The following is a 6,207-nucleotide window of genomic DNA, read 5'->3' on the forward strand; positions in this document are numbered from 1 at the left end:
CGTAAAGAAGAGAATTAAGATTGCTGGAACTATTACAGTAAAATCATGTTCCAATTAAAAACTGCATAATGGCATTTTCAACATCTTCTATGGATATATTCCCAGGCAGTAGTCAGCTAGTAAATGTTTAACAGAAAAAAAAAAAAAATATATATATATATATATATATATATATATATATATATATATATATGCATGTATACATAGTATAAAAGTTTACTATAAATTTTTCGGATATAAGGATGTAAATCACACTACTTCAAATAATAATAAAATATACAATACTATTTGCTGTAAATCCCATATACCCAACTGCTTCTCACACAAAAATATTGCCAATTATTTTTGCCAAACTCTTGTATCAGTAGCCAAACTTTGGTTGTGATTGATGAATGAGTGTAATTTTGACATGAATATTAGTTGATATTTCCATTTACAGTAATAATTACGATGAAAGTAAAATGTAGATACATTTTAGAACATCACACATTGATCAAAAGTGCAAGCAAATTCTTTACTGAATCAGATAAAGTTTTCAAATAGTGGCAGAATATTTCATTTTTGTTCTTGCTATTTCCAATGTGATGGCTACAAGCATAAATGATTTTAAGTTTAAAGTATATTAATGATTCTGCCACCACTTTCTTACTTTTTTTACTCTACACAATGAACAGAACAACAAATCAAGTACTGATTTGTAGCATTTGCCAATTTCCATAGTGTAAATACTTCTTCCATGAGTGATTTCAAGCTATCAATGCGATGCCACTGACAACAGAGTTGGAAAGATAGTATTACCACAATATAGATGAAATAGATGTAAATAACCTCAAGAATTTAGAAAATAGTAAAATGTAGTATTAAAAAAATTAGAAAATAATGAGTTTTGAATATTTATTACTTTTGTTTATAGCATAATTTACCTACTTATAAGTTCATGCAATAATATTTATAATGGTTGTATTTAACAACAGGCTCACAAAATTCCTGAAAATTTAACAATTATCTCCTTAGGACCTGGTACAAGTCAGTTCCAACACAACACTGGTTTCAGGTATCAAGGTATAATTTTTATAGTCAGATTTCAGGTAGAAGCCACATACCTCATACCCACTTAGAAATGATAGAAATGTTTTTGAAAATATCTCTATGAATTCATGATATAATATCATATAAGAAGACTATATAGTACAAATTCTACATTGAAATTACACTTCATTTCCAAAAATATAGAATTACATTTTCACTCTGACATATGACAAATAGACAGACATCACTGATGATATTGTGTTTTCTTTTTGAAACCATTTAAATAAAAACAGACTGTGTAAATGGCTCTCTTAATCTCACTCGTCAACTCCTTTCTTCATCAACTAATCCTGCCATAGTTGGTGGGCATTTGGGAGTCATTGTAATTTCTTCCCTCACTTTCATCTTACCCCTTATCACCACCCTTCTTACTAGACATGTCTTATTCAATGCTACAGATCTTGTTGGTCTTACTTCATATCCTGGGCCTTGGGAGAGACCAGCCCATGATTCCTGAACTCCACAGGGGCTCCAAAGAGCTTCCTGCAAGTACAAACCTATAGCACCTCACCTCATCCCATATACCTCATTGGGTGGTTTAAATTGTGTACCCCAGTTTAGACATGTTCTTGGTCTTAGTCCACATTCTAGTGGGTGTGGACCCTCTATAAATAAGATCTCTTCAAGATGTTACTTCAGTTAACTGAATCAGGTTGGTTTTTAATTTGGATTACTGGAGTCCATTATAGGCAAAGTAAATGTCAGATGGAAAGAGAAGCCGTGAGGAGCAGCCAGAAGCTAGAAGTCAGTGGGACCCAGAAGACAAATAAGAATGCTGCCATATGCATTGTCATGTGACAGAAAAGCCAAGGCACCTCAAAGGTTAGCAACCAACTAGGAGACATCAACCCCAGGGGGGAGAGTAAGCCTTCTAGCTTCTGAAACTAGGAAGCAATAAATCCCTATTGTTAGGCCAACCCATTGTATGGTTATTGTTGTATCAGCCAAGAAAGTAAAACATCAAACTTCTCATAGCTCCTTCTTTCCCGTTTACAGTAAGGCCTCTAGTCTTTTTCATTCCCAAGAGAGTTCTTCTAAAGCACATATCTCTCCTCCTAGTTAAAAAACTCCTTATTATGACATAAAGTTCTTTCAATAAGTGGCCTCTGTCACTATCTCCAGTTCTGTTTCCCACAACTCTACCTCCTTTACATTTCAATAATAATGAACTTATATTTTCTAAATGCTGGTTATTCTCATCTACATTCTGTATAAAACTTCATATTTCATTTACATGTAAATTATGAAATTTTGTAGAAGAAAATAACTATGGTGTTTTGGAACTGTATGTATTACAGAAAAACATGTTCTTAAACTTAACCCATTCCTGTGGGTGTAAACTCATTGTACATAGAACCTTTTGATGAGGTTACTTCAGTTACAGTGTGGCCCACCTCAAACAGGATGGGTCTTTATCCTATTACTGGAGTCCTTTATAAGTTGTATGAAATTCTGACACAGAGAGAAGAAGCCATCGAAGGAACAGCTAGAAGCTGAACATCAATGGAACCTAGAAAAGAAGAGAGAGACCAGAAGATGCCACCATGTACCTTGACATGTCACAGCCCAGGAAAGGATCGCTGGCAGCCAGCCCCAGACTACCACAGTCTTTGGGAGAAAGCGTGGACTTGACGATGGCCTTGATTTGGACTTTTCATAACCTCAAAACCCTGAGCCATTGAATTCTCATTATTTAAGCCAGCCCTTTGCACATTATTTGCTTAAGCAGTCAAGGAAACTAAAAAAGAGTAGCATTTTTCTTTATTGCTTAACTTAAGGCTATATTAATATACATATAATGCTCTTCATATTCTATATTCCCATCCCCTGCTCTGTCAATCCTGTGTCCTAAATTTTTCTTAAATCTTTCCAACCCCATGACACTATCCTAATTAGAACATGATATTATCATATTTCTAGATTGATTAAATAGTTCCTAACTGCTCTTCCTTTATCTCTTCCTTTTCCTTCCAGTCTATTCTCCATGTGGCAACAAGATATTTTTAAAATACAAAGCCATTAATCTCTCAGTTCCTTCTCAGATCTCTTAAAATAAAGCTTAAAAATATTTTTTAAATGACCAAAAGGCTCTATTGTCTCCTACTCATCTTGTGGGTTTCATATAACAATATCAAGGAAACATTCCTTGATGCTATAGGCTATCAATCTCCTGTGTTTTGAACATCTATTGCAGCTTACACTACATGAAAATATAATCATTTATTATGAAATTATTCATTTAATATCAATTATATTTCTTAATATTCTGCATAAGAACATGAGTCGTGTCTGGAGCACATTGTAGGCGTTCAATAAATATTTGTAGAATGTACAAGTTTAATTAATCAATCAACTTAGCATCAATTTAACTTTCAAAAGAGAAGCCCCACTTGCAAGGTGATTGATAACACCTTACAATAAGTATTAATTTAATTGTTCCTATCTCTCAATTTAACTCTTGCATAACAAATGGTACAAAAATTTCTGTGTAAATATTAAAGCATTGAACCATGTATCAGTTTCCTATTGCTGCGACAAGTTGCTAAATATTTGGTATCTTAAAACAACAAAATTTATTCTCTTACTCTTCTGGAGGTCAGAAGCCCAAAATTAGTCCTCAGGGGTATAACCCAGGTGGATCTTTGTCTTCTTGCTGGAGTCCTTTATACACTAAAAGCAGAGACATACATAGAGGAAAAGCCACAGAGACAGAGAGAAGGAACCCAGGAGCTCAGAGAGGAACCCTGGAGAGAAGAAGCCACAAGATGTGGAGCAACCAGAAAGCTGACCAAGAAGACCCAGAAGAAAAGCAGATGCCTCCACCACCTACCTTGCCACGTGGAGGGAGTCTGGGATCACCTTCAGCTGACCTTCAGGGCACAGCATCTCGGATGATGCCTTGATTTAGATATTTTCACAACCTCAGTACCATAGCTTTTAACCTAATAAATTCCCATTTTAAAATTCCCATTATGAAAGCCAACCTATTTCTGGTAAATTGTTTCCAGCAGCTGTTGGCAAACTAAAACAGGGGGCTAAATTCAAAGTGTTGGGCAGTTGTGTAGAACCCATTTTCTTGACTTTTCTAGCTTCTAGAACAGGGGTTCTAAACCTTTTGTGTTCCACAGACACCACTGCCAGTCAGGTGGAAACCACGGACCCCTTACTAACTCCACACTATACTGTGTATTATTTAGTAAATATATCCCACCTGCACAAATACGTCCCCATAAGAATAATGTGGGTTTATTTTTATTTCTATTCAAGCTCACGTTAAGAAACCTTGTTCTAGAATCTCCTTCATTTTTCCACTCATAGTCTCTTCCTCACATCACTCTAACCCCTTACTTCCTTTATCACATCTCCTATTACTGACCCTGCTCCTTCTGCCTCCTTCTTATAAGAACCCTTGTAATTACATTGGGCCCACCTAGAACATCCAGGATAATCTTCCATTTAAAACTTTGAGCTTAATCACACCCACAAATCCCTTTTACCATGTAAGAAAACATATTCATAGGTTCAGGGGTTTAGGAGGTGAATATCTTTGGAAAGCCATTATTCAGTGTCTTCTACTCAAATACAAGAGATTTTTAACAATCAGTATACAGAAAATTGTGCTAAATTTTCTGACTCTTTGAAGGAAAGAAAATATTTTTTCTAAAACAAGTCCCTTATGCAAGAGAATTTTAAATGATGGCAAAAATGAATTTGGCTGCTTGAAGAGTTTTTTTAAATAATAATTTACAAATCTCATTAAGCTTTGTTATTGTTTCCTTGATTCTGAATGCACAGCTGTCACCAGAAGGACATGCATGAGTTAGAGGGTATAAAAACCACTGTGCAAAGGCTTACTGATCTGTTTCTGATCTTTTTTTGGTATTAAGATGGGACTTTTTATTTTCTTGACTGCTTCTTATACAATGACTAGTCTCCATAAATTGTTGTCTTTCTAATGGAAAATAAAAAGTTTTTTTTTTCTCTTTAAATCACAAAGGTAATTCTCCTAGATCACCCTGGGATAATTATTGTCTATCCAAACACATAGACACACACAGGCACTACATTTAATCTTCTGATTTAAATGCAAATTTAGAAAAAGCTAGTGTTCTCTTTCTCCTCTAATCGCATTACAAATTGGCCCTTTGCTAAAGAGTCATTTGGTCACTTAATATCCATTGTAAAATTAAATTAAGCTGTAAGAGTTACCATCAGTGCAACCATCTTTAACAAGTAAAGCATTCAACTAAAATCATGATGATTTCATATGTGACAATCATCAACAGTTGCTCTAAATTTACAATCTATCACAAATCCCACCATAGCTTTGAGAATAAATGCTCAGTATCAGAACTTCCTCACAAAAATAATAGTAGGAAATAAATTGAAAATTGTAAAGCTTAACATAAATGGTTTTGAAATCATTCAAAAATGTGTTTTATAGATACATTTTGCATAATTTGAAAGATTACCAGAAAGACCCATAATATCATTTATTGAAATTGCTGTATGAATCTACACTGATAATTTGTTAGTTTACTCACTTCAAGTAATTGATGATGGAGGAGAGTGACATAAAATCGTGCTGTGTGGCAAAAGAAGTCTTATATTTCAATATTTTTTAACAAATAGCCATAATTAACCCAAAAGCTACTGACTGTATTGATTCTTTATGGGCATATTATGTAGTTAATTTCTGATTAATTCAAGTGGTCCTTTTTATTTACAATATGATAGATAATTTGAATGTTTGGATATCTAATGTGTGTATCGATTTGCTAGGTGGAAAATATAGGTTATTTTATAACATTCAGTTTTGCCTTGAGATAGTAGTATAAAATATTAAATTACAGAAGTTCTAATATCTCATTCTCTATTTGATATAATATACAATCTTCATATTTGTAATAAAACAACACAATCAGATATGGAAGTATTTTTTAATGAGGTTATATGAAATGTGAAATAATTTTTTAGTTACTACTATTCTTTTTACTCTCTGTAGTTAATTTTTCTTGGTTTGATATTCATAGTACACCTCTCATTTTCTGGGAAAACAAAATAATTTTTAAGATACTGTTCCCCCATTTGTGCTTTGGACTGCCAATCACTCATTCA

The sequence above is a fragment of the Dasypus novemcinctus genome, chromosome 1 (assembly GCF_030445035.2).
Source record: "Dasypus novemcinctus isolate mDasNov1 chromosome 1, mDasNov1.1.hap2, whole genome shotgun sequence".
Lineage (NCBI taxonomy): Eukaryota > Metazoa > Chordata > Mammalia > Cingulata > Dasypodidae > Dasypus > Dasypus novemcinctus.